The sequence below is a fragment of the Thrips palmi genome, unplaced genomic scaffold, assembly GCF_012932325.1.
Source record: "Thrips palmi isolate BJ-2018 unplaced genomic scaffold, TpBJ-2018v1 HiC_scaffold_3, whole genome shotgun sequence".
In the NCBI taxonomy this organism is placed as follows: Eukaryota; Metazoa; Arthropoda; class Insecta; order Thysanoptera; family Thripidae; genus Thrips; species Thrips palmi.
The window spans coordinates 2479894-2491307 of NW_023144630.1; positions in this window are offsets into that span (position 1 = coordinate 2479894).

The following is an 11414-nucleotide window of genomic DNA, read 5'->3' on the forward strand; positions in this document are numbered from 1 at the left end:
AGGTATGTGGGCGCAGGGCGGGGCGGGGCGGGGTGGGGCGGGGCGGGGCGGGGCGGCCCGAAGGGTCACGGCACACCGTGGTAGTTTGACCTTGCCTACGCCTACCTAACCGCAGGCCTCGGGGCCCCAGCTGCCCGGGTAACTAACCCCAGTGCCCCGCTGACTGCAGACAGATTCCGACCCGTAACGCCACGAGTGCGAGAGAGACAGAGCGACGGCTCGAAGCCAAATCGCGCCGTGCCAAATCCGCCTTTCCCTTTCCAAGGTCCACCTGCTGGCTCCCCGAAGTTACTCGCCCATTGGTGACGCAAAGTCCGCGGTTCGACACCCCGCCGGGGCCGTTTTTGGAGTCTGCTCTGTTGGCCGGTCCGGCTGCAACAATCATGACCTTGTTGCAGCATTCGCCGGCGCGACATTCAGTTCGCGAGTCTGGCTTTTTACCTCCCTTCCACTATTTCTTTCCTTAACGGCTGCTGTAGTCATCAAATGCGCGTTTGCCCGTCTCAGTCTTTAGCCCCGCCCCGCCCCGCGTTCTAAAACGACCCCCTTTCCAAGCCTTCGGTCCCTCGGGTCGGGCCCCACCACCCACCCCCAGTCACCGCTGCTTTCACTCCCCGATTTTCTTCTTTTTTCCGAATTGCTCAGATAGTCCACGGAGGGATGAGGGAATTGTCCGGTACGGCCTGTACCGCCCCGGCTCGGCTCGGCTCGGCTCGGCCCGGTCCTGTTTTATTCCTGCCCCTTTCCATCGCCTTGACGATTCGCGGGGCGCTGATTGTTTCATTGTTTCTCGTCTCCAAGAGGTCTCCGCCAACGCGGTGACAGGGCTGCCAACGCACCGCACAGTGGGCCAGAAGACCGGTGGACGCCCCGGACGCGTTTTGAGCTCCAGAGTCGCTAAATGGGACTCGAACCGACCGTGTGACCCCACCAATGCATTGCTCTCCGAACGAGGAATCCTGGTGGGGTCACACGTTCGGCTCGAATCCTGCTTAGCGACTCTGGGGCTCTAAACGCGTCTAGAGTTTCGGGCGCCTCCACCGGTCTTCTGGCCCACCGTGCACCGACACGCCGATCCTGCGAATAAGGCGCGCGGCCTTGTTCACACGTCGCACTAATTCCATCGCGGGCCTTCTAATCAAGCGGCCTCGCCTCCCCGACCGAGTCCCTGTGTGTCTCTGCCGAGGGCCACGACTACCCGCGACGAACCCGATGTTGTTGTTGTTGTTGTTGTTGGCTGCACTGGGCGTCTGCAAACAACAATCGCCCCGCCGGGTAGCCGTTACATATTTACTGGTGTCATTATCGGCGGTGCTTCCGATACAATGTCCGGGCTGTCCCTCCAGGGGCGGGCCGGGGGCGGCAAAGGGGCGGCAAAGGGACGAAAAGAAGGGCGAGCGCGTTTTGATTCGCGCCTTTGGCCGTCTTGGCCCTCCCGCTGCTCGGCGGGCCGCGGGTTTTACAGCCCCGCCGCGCTTTAGGGCCTTGCCGCCTCGGCCGAGCTCAGCGCTGTGGGGTGCGGACAGGAGGCACCGGCGCACAGTGGGCCAGAAGACCGGTGGAGGCGGACAAAACCACGGACGCGTTTTGAGCTCCAGAGTCGCTAAATGGGCCTCGAACCGAACGTGTGACCCCACCAATGGCTTGCTCTCCGAACGAGGAATCCATTGGTGGGGTCACACGCTCGGTTCGAGGTCTCGGAATGAGTCCGCAGTGCGAAGACAACAAGTGGAGTGGCGATACTCCGCCGCCCTATTGGCGGTCCCTGGCGGCCGGGGTAGCGACGCCCTGTCCCCTGTCGTCTGCTGGCGGTGTGCGGCGTGCGCGGGCTGTCGGATGGGTTGCCTACCGCCTGCCCGGCGGGCGGGGCTGGGCGGGGCAGCTGCCGCTGGCACCCCGGCCGCCAGCCCCCCAGCCCCGGCAGCCCCGGCAGCCGCCCGGCAGGCAGGCAACGCGCGCACATGCCTGCGCGGCGGGACGGCCTACCTCGCAGGCGCTCCCGCCGCAGCGCGGGAGAGAGAGAGAGAGAGAGAGAGAGAGAGAGAGAGAGGAGAGAGAGAGAGAGAGAGAGAGAGAGAGAGAGGGGACGAGGCGCCGCACGCGGTGAGAGCGACAAGACAGGTGATGAGACTTTTCTTCGCGAGTAAATCTTTGGCGCGTTCGCCGGATGACTCAGACACGCCATTTCACTTTTTACCCCTCCCCTCCCTCTCCCCTCCCCTCCCCCCTCCCCTCCCCCTCCGCCGCCCGTCTGCGTCGTTCCCACGGTATGCTTTACACGATTAATGCGTTTTTGATGAGGGCCTTTTCATCCGCAGCCCTCGCTCTCTCTCTCCCTCTCTCTTTTCGGCACGCCTTTGCTTTCTTGACTCGTACAACTTTCTCTGTTATTATCCGATCGTCAGCAGTTCGATAACCCCCATGTCCTCCTTACCTCCCTGGTCCTCGCACCCACGCTCCGCTGTCGTGGCTCTGTCTCTGTCACACTCGCGGGGCGTTGCGGTGCGAGAGAGATAGGGCGAGCGTGTCCCCGTGCGGTCCTTCATCCCCTCCACTGTGGGATTAACATACGACCAAGTTGCCCGCCGACGCCTAATTCCAATATCGAAAGTTGTCGGCGCGCGGATTCAAATGAGGCCAATTTTTCCCGGCGTCTCTCTCTCTCTCTCTCTCTGGCTGGCAGCGCGGCACCTCAGGGCACCCCTCGGCAGCCTCATCTTGAAGTATGTGCCTGAGGTAGCCGCGCTCCACCCTGCAACAATATGCACTCCAACTTACTGCAATACTTTCCTCCACAACAAAATAGCAGGAAAATGAATAGGAAAGAGCGAAGTTTGGTATTTTGTGGCGCCCTTCTTCTGGTGGTGCATTTCGCGCAGCTAGCCCCAGCAGGGAGTTGCCGTGGTGAGGCCCGGACAAGGCCCGATAGGTTCGACGGTCGCTTGCAAGCAGTCGCAAGCAGTCGCAAGCACGGCGTATTGCAACCGGGCTGTGATCTCTTATTTGCGGAGCCAGCAGCTGCCGTGACTGGCCCCGGGGGTGCCGCTACCCCGCTACCGCGCCCCGCCCCGCCCCGCCCCGCCCCGCCCCGCCCCACCGTGCCCCGACGGGCCGAGGTCCTCTCAAGGAAATTGCTGTCGGGGTTTTCACCGCGTGTCATCACTTAACGTCCGGGCGCGTTCGGATAGGCGTTCCGAAAGGCGTTCCGAAAGGCGTTCCGAAAGGCGTTCCGAAAAGCAGCCTCACACTGCCCCTTGATCGTGGATCAGGAAGAGCAGACGAAATGAGGCGACCAATAACAAAGACGGACCGGACTGACGACATGGTGGGGTAGCCCGTTCGGTTGGGGTCCCATTCAGCGACTCTGGAGCTCAAAACGCCTCCACCGGTCTTCTGGCCCACTGTGCGGTGGCGGACGCGGCCGTGCAAGACTATCAGCCACTTTCCTAGCGCTGCCGGGGATTACTTCCGCCTCCCATCGCCATTAAGGCGGCTTTTATTTCTGGATTCCCCGCGCGCAGATACACCGCATCAGATACAGCTCTGTCTCTGCCAGCCCACTAATGGCCAGCCAATTAACGCTTTGCAGTCCTTGCAGGTGCAGATTGGCCGCTAACTAGCGTGCTTTTGCTTCCAAATGGACCGGAACTGAACGTGTGACTTCACCAATGGATTCCTCGTTCGGAGAGCAATCCATTGGTGGGGTCACACGGTCGGTTCGAGGCCCATTTAGCGACTCTGGAGCTCAAAACGCTTCCGGGATGAAGACCGCCTCCGCCGGTCCTCTGGCCCACTGTGCACTCCCTTGAACGAACGCCCCTCGAATCAGGAATTCCATCAAGTTGAGGACTTGCGGCAGGGCGAGAGCCTTGGCGGAGGCCCCGCGTGGATTGCAGTCCTAAACGGGCAACGTCGCCGCCGTTTCGCGGACAGCGGGGCGTGTCCTGCGGGGGCGGCGCACAGTGGGCCAGAAGACCGGCGAAGGCGGCCAGAACTCTAGACGCGTTTTGAGCGCCAGAGTCGCTAAACGAGACTCGAACCGTACGTGTGACCCCCCCAATGGATTCCTTGCTCGGAGAGAAATCCATTGGCGGGGTCACACGTTTCATTGGCCTCCCATTTAAAGCGACTCTGGAGTTCAAACCGCGTCTAGAGTTTTGGCCGCCTCCACCGGTCTTCTGGCCCACTGTGCGGCGGGGGCCCTGCAGGGAGGGGGTCACGTTGAGAATTAAGGCGTTTATTGCCCCGCGCGTGACTGTTGCTGCCGCCCCAAGCCGCCCCCGGGCGCTGGACGACACGGCCCCCCGTCGTGTTTACCGCCCCCGAGGGGGCCCTGCATTCCCGTGGGGCGAATCACTCGAAGCAAACTATTAAGCAGCGGTCCTGAAAGGATCCACGGTGTAACAAGGACTCGACGAGGTCACGGCCACGCTCTCTCTGTCTCGCTCTCTCTCTCTCTCTCTCTCTCTCTCTCTCTCTCTCTCTCTCTCTCTCTGCTGACTCGGACGTGCGACCCCCATCACCTGCACCACATCATGCAGTGCCACTTCGCCGCCTTCACGACCAGCAGCAGCAAGCGGCCGAGACGCGACGTCCGACGACATGACGGGCATCTTTACTGCCGCGCCGCGCCGTGCCGTGCCGCGCTCCTCGTCTTGTAGTGTGGCACGGCAAGGCAGGGCAGGGCAGGGCACGGCACGGCACGGCCCTCTTTATTACTGGCACGGCCGGATATGGCGCAAGAATGCCATTGAGGAATTTTCGTATCAAGCGCCCGGGTAGCCATCGGAGGGGAGGGAGGGGAGGGCAGCGATCGGGCCACCGGGGTGTGGCTGCGTGAGGACGCGGCGACGCGGCGACGCAGCCGAGCGAGCCGACGCCGCCGGGGGGGCGCTCCCTCTCTGTCGCACCCCTGCGCCGTCCGGGCGTCGCGCGGGAGTGCGAGCGAGACAGAGCGACGACGGAGAGGCTCCCGAATCGCTCGGCAGAAGCAGAGAGAGTAATATGCCCGAGATGCTGCGCCAGAAAGTCGCAGTCGACTTGTCTTTCCAGCCCGACCCGAGGTTTTCCTTCAGGTTTTCCTTCTTCAGGTTTGCTTCACGGAAGGTGGCGTAGGTGGCCGAACTCCTGTGTGCACTAATGATCGGCCACGTGGGGGCGAGAAAAGTGTTCGGCTGGCTGTGCATTACTCACAAACAATGAGAAACGATTACCGCGGGATGGGCGAGGAAGGCGAGAGAGAGAGAGAGAGAGAGAGAGAGAGAGAGAGAGAGAGAGAGAGAGAGAGAGAGAGAGAGAGAGAGAGAGAGAGAGAGAGAGAGAGAGAGCGCAAATTTGCATCGTCTCTACCTTTCCATTCATCACCAGCCAGTCAAGGCCAAGCCCCTCACCCCCTGCCGGCCTCGGGAAGAGCAGGGCAGTAGGAATGAATCTATTTAAGCCACTCCTGAGGTTTAAACTGAGTTAGTTAATATCAATTATCCTTGCGTGGAGCCAAGCCGAGCCGAGCCGAGCCCCGGGCAGGGCGAGGCTGGGCACAGTGGGCCAGAAGACCGGTGGAGGCGGCCAAAACTCCAGACGCGTTTTGAGCTCCAGAGTCGCTAAATGGGACTCGAACCGAACGTGTGACCCCACCAATGGATTGCTCTCCGAACGAGGAGTCCATTGGTGGGGTCACACGTTCGGTTCGAGTCCCATTCAGCGACTCTGGAGCTCAAAACGCGTCTAGAGTTTTGGCCGCCTCCACCGGCTTCTGGCCCACTGTGCTGGGCCCAGGCCGAGCGGCGCCTTCTGCGGGGGTCTCCAAGGCGATCGCCTAAATGGTTTTCATGAATATTTTTGCATATTTCGTTTGTCTCGGCGACTCAACTCGCGATGCCGCCCCCACCTTGCGGTCCGCGCGGAAGGTTGACACATTTTCTCCTCTAATTGTGCTTTTATACAGTTTCGGTAGTACTCTGCGGGGCGGCCAAGCCGAGGCGAAGCCGTCGAAGAAAACCCCCTGCACTTTCCGATGCGATCTTTCCGCTGTAGCTCCTTGGGAAAATACATTGTGCGTGATAAGCTGGATTTTACTCCTGGCCGAGCAACTCGATTAATTAATTCAATTAAGGTAAAACGAGCTGTACGTGAACAATGTCTTCCGGAGGGTCCGCCGGATCGGCGAGGAGGGCTGTGCCGGGCCGGGCTGTGCTGGGCCGGGCCCGACGGGCAACCCGGGAACCCTCGCCCAGCCTTTCCGTGGGTTTAAGGTTCAGTGCAGCGGCCCACAGTGGGCCAGCGAAGACCGGTGGAGGCGGCCGAAATTCGAGACGCGTTTTGAGCTCCAGAGTCGCTGCATAGGACTCGCACCGAGCGTCTGACCCCTGCTCTCCGAACGAGGAATCCGTTGGTGGGGTCACACGTTCATTTCGAGTCTTGGTTAGCGACTCTGGAGCTTAAAACGCGTCTGGAGTTTTAGCCACCTCCACCGGTCTTCTGGCCCACTGTACAGCCCTTTATCGTGCAAGGGGTGGTTGTGGAGTGGGGGGGGGGGGAATCAAGAGGGTTAGGGGATGGAAGGCGGGAGGGGGCGGCAGGGTGGCATGTGGTTGTCGAGAGGAGATTGAGGGCATTGTGCTTAAAATCGGTCACGTCCTTTAGGCGCGGCCCCTTGAGTGATTAGCTCCAGATGCATACGGGACACACCGCCGGCAGGCAGGGCTTGGCAGGCAGGGCTTGGCAGGCAGGGCTTGGCAGGCAGGGCTTGGCAGGCAGGGCTTGGCAGGCAGGGCTTGGCAGGCAGGGCTTGGCAGGCAGGGCTTGGCAGGCAGGGCTTGGCAGGCAGGGCTTGGCAGGCAGGGCTTGGCAGGCAGGGCTTGGCAGGCAGGGCTTGGCAGGCAGGGCTTGGCACAGGGCTGCTCCACCGCTCCACCCTCACTTAGGCGCATTACCATGTGCTGCCATGCTGATGCCGCCAATCAGGGGGGAGGGGGTCTCGAGTGGATGAGGACCCAGCCAAGGCACGGCGCGGCACGGCGCGGCACGGCGCGGCAGGGTGGTTGGCTCCGAGTAAGAAGGGAAGATGGCCCGTAATGGCTCTCGCAGGGCTCCGCGGTGCGAGGGCCCCAGCCCTTTTTTTGGCCGAACCGGCTCGGCCAGGGCGGGACAAGTGCTTTGACAGTTTCCTTTTACATCCCGGGTGCACGGATAGGGCCTATAGGGCGGCAATTAAGGGCGCCTCTTTGAAGCAAGTCGCCGAATAACTACAAGGTGCTCGCCTTTCTTTCAAGTTGTGCCTGCGCGCCTGTCTGTCTGTCTGTCTGTCTGTCTGTCTGTCTGTCTGTCTGTCTGTCCGTCCGTCCGTCCGCGCGTCTGACTGACACGCCAAGCAAAGCACTAGACATGAGTATGCAGATGATGGCCAATTTCCCTCGCTAATCCAGGCCAAGTCCCGGACGGTTGAGCGGACGGCGAGGACGAAGGAGGCGAGGACGAAGGACCCTGCTGCTCAACCCGCAGCAAGGCAGCGTGGTGTAGCCCGGCGCCCCAGGGCTGGGGCCTGGCCCTGGCCTGGCTGGCCTAGCGACGCGCCGATGTGTCATTGACCTTGCCTCCGGACTCTCCGGACCTCAGTCAGTTTCACTGGACCGCTTTTCGATCATCGCAGCCATCGCAGCGCTCCACCCCGTCCCATTGTCCCAGCCATGCAAATGAGTGTTCGATGGGCATTGCGGGGTGGGCCCTCTCCCTGGCATGGCCGTGGCCTCCGAAGGTCGTCAACACGTCGGCGTGTATGAAAGCCCAGCAAGCCCAGCAAGCCCTGAAAGCCCCGCTTGTTGCTCCACTATTCAAGTGGTGGTCGCCAGCTTTCGGGATTTCCGCGGGTCGAGCCCTTCGGAAATCAGCACGGATTATGCCGCATCTCTCTCTCTCTCTCTCTCTCTCTCCGGCCGCTCCAACCCCTCGACACACACCCGCTCCTAGTCTGCGCATTAGTTCGACGCGAACCCGGTCAAGTCCTTCGCCGCCACTGTAAACCGGCAGCGGCCTGCAGTGCAGTGCCGTGCCTTGCGTTTTCGCCGCCACCACCCTCCGCGCACACACTTGCCACTCAGCGCACTTGAGCCCTCGCGGCGCACTCGGCCCCACCAATGGATTCCTCGTTCGGAGAGCAATCCATTGGTGGGGTCACGCGTTCGGTTCGAGCGACTCTGGAGCTCACAACGCGTCTCGAGTTTTGTCCGCCTCTGCCGGTCTTCTGGCCCACTGTGCGGCGTGCGTTCCGAACGTCCCGAACGTTCCGAACAACGCCGGCTCGGCCTTTCCGAACGCCCCGAACACGCCCCCGCGGTGATCTCTTTAAACGGACCGCTATTTCGGCAATAAATAAGGCCTCCGTGTCGGCGTGTATATTTATTAGGTTTGTTTGCGGACAGCGCGGTAAATCATCGCGCGGCCAAGACTGTCTGTCTCTCTCGCACCCGTGCGGGGCGTGCGGGGCGCGCCGCGAGTGCGAGAGAGACAGACACTCACAAATAGCGCGGCTTTCGGCGCCAATCTCGGTCAGGGACGAGGAAAGGTACACCGCGGACCCTCCGCCTTGTTGTGCTGGACAGTGCCGCACTCGAAGCGCGAAACAACCAGGAAAAATCAACAAAAACAACGAAAAAACAAGGAAACGAGGCGTGTGTGAACAGTGTGCGCGCAGTGTGTGGTGGTTTGACATCGGCCAGCTCACAGTGGGCCAGAGGACCGGTGGAGGCGGTCAAAATCCCGGACGCGTTTTGAGCTGCAGAGTCGCTAAATGGGACTCGAACCGAGTGTGTGACCCCACCAATGGATTGCTCTCCGAACGAGCAATCTATTGGTGGGGTCACACGTTCGTTTCGTGTCCCATTTAGCGACTCTGGAGCTCAAAACGCGTCCAGAGTTTTGTCCGCCTCCACCGGTCCTCTGGCCCACTGTGCAGTGATCGGCCGCCGGGGCGAGCGAGAGAGACAGACAGACAGGCACAGAGGGAGGGAGAGAGCAGCCATATTTTCCCTCAGTCAACTTGGCGACCGCAATCATAATTCAGCCCACACACACAACATTAATTACTGATTGCTTTGAACCACGGGGACGCACGGCAGCGCGTTGGAACATCCGTCGCAACTAACTTTTCCCTGCTGCCTCCCCTGTGCTGGGGCGCGGCACGCACACACACACACACACACACTGACGCGCGTCCAGAGTCGCGTCATTTCTTTGGTCTGTCCAAAGCCAGAAACCATCAGCTGCCCCTGCCTTCCCGGCGTCCCTCCTTGGCCAATTTCTTCCCCTTCCTGGACGGCAGCGCGTGCCGCCCACATACGTCATCGAGGCACCTTGGCGCCCTCTGTCTGTCTGTCTGCCTGTCTGTCTGTGTGTCTGTCTGTCTGTCTGTCTGTCTGCCTGTCTGTCTGTGTGTCTGTGTGTCTGTCTGTCTGTCTCCCCCCTTGCAGTGTCGGCCCAACCCTTCCGCGGCCGAAAAGTGAATTAGCCCTTCGCAAGCTTCGCAAGGTTCGCGAGCAAGGAAGGGGATGCACCGGAAGCGAATAAATGATGATGGCTGTAGCGCTACAGTGTGGTGGCCCCGGTCCGTCCCGGGTCCCGCCCCGCCGCTGCCGGGGGGCCCAGAAAAAGGAAAGGACACGGCCCACGGACTTTGCCACAGCTCGGGGGAACTCCTCCGTCGGACTCGGCCGGACTCCGTCGGGGTTGCCTTTTGCGCGACGTCGACCTCAAGCTCCAGCGACTCGAGTGCCGCGAAAAGCGTGAAGCGAGCCGGGGACCCATTTCTCGCGTTTGCGTTTGCAAAACCGGATCAAGAAATCAGCAAATACGCTCATGGCCACCCCACTCCCCCTGAGGGGGCTGGACGCGTGCTGCTCTGTTTGTGATTGGCAATGCTCTTGCTTTGTTGATTTCGTTGCTCATTTTGCCGCTATCTTGTTGGCCCGTGCGTGCCATTCGGCCCCAAGCGCACAGTGGGCCAGAAGACCGGTGGAGGCGGCCAAACTCTAGACCCGTTTTGAGCTCCAAGTGGTCCTTCAGCGGGCCTTCGCGGGGCCTTGTCGGGTTTAAGGGTTTTAAGGTTCTGGGGTTTTAGGGGTTGTCCCGCCAGGCGGCTCTCCTCCGTGTAATTTTACGCGGGTACTAAACCGGCCCTGCCGTCGCCAATGCTCAGCTCGCGTCTGCAAAAATTTCGACAAGTTTAATTAGGAACTGTCGCCGAAACACCACCCTAAAAGCTCCTCGGTTTTCGTGTTGTGGGAGTTTCGGGGTGGGGCGACTATTATCAAAGTTTTATTGCCGCGGGTTTCTTGGGAAACCCTTACGGTGGCCACACCCTGAGCCCCTCCCTCAAGGGTGGCTGCTCTGTCTCTCTCGCGGCGCGGCGGGGCGCGGCGGGGCGTGCGAGCGAGACGGAGCGTCAGGTTCGGGAGCGGCCGGCCGAAGTGCAGCCGAGGACTGCAAATTTAAGGCAATTAGGCTGGCGTCCCCGTGGGAGGCACACTGCCGCACGCCGCGGCATCCTGAGGGAACGCGAGGGGCTTGGAGGGGAGCGGCGCGGCCGGGCGCGGCGCAGTGGGCCAGAAGACCGGTGGGGGCGGCCGAAACTCTAGACGCGTTTTGAGCTCCAGAGTCGCTACACAGGACTCGTACCGAACGTATGACCCCACCAATGGATTCCTCGTTCGGAGAGCAGTCCATTGGTGGGGTCACACGTTCGGTTCGAGTCCCATTTAGCGACTATCGAGCTCAAAACGCGTCCCGGAGTTTGAACGCCTCCACCGGTCTTCTGGCCCACTGTGGTGCATTCGCAATGGATGCGCTCCACGGAGCTTCTCCACCACTCTGGACGAGCACGCTCGCCAGCAGGGATGCATCTATTCGGAAAGCCGCATTCAAATGTTGGCTGAGAACGGGTGAGGAGTGAAGAAATACACAATGCGTGAAAGTCGAATTCTTCTCTTCTCTGAATCACGTTTGCCCCTCGCGGCCACAGTGAATGCGAATAAAAAGCACCCCACCCTCCAAAAAAATCGACAACAAAGAACAGATCGGTATTCAGGTTCGTTTTCGAATCTGCCGCGCTTTCTGACCGTCGCTTTCATCCGAATCACCGACGTGCTTTTCTCTGCGCCCTGTCGGTCACTCGGACAACGCCCTTCTCTCTCTCTCTCTCTCTCTCTCTCTCAATGCAGAGCTGCTCGCGGAAAGAAGGGTGCGGACTGACTGGCCCGCCCCCGTCCCTACAGCCCTTCGGGCACCGGCTTGTTAATGTCCCATTTTATGGCCACTCATTTATTTTTACTGTAGTAGTTTGCCTGACGCTCTCCCTGAGTGAGCGGGCCAGGGCAGCACAACAGCCAAACCTTTTCATTTCGCGCACCTTCTCACGCCCAACC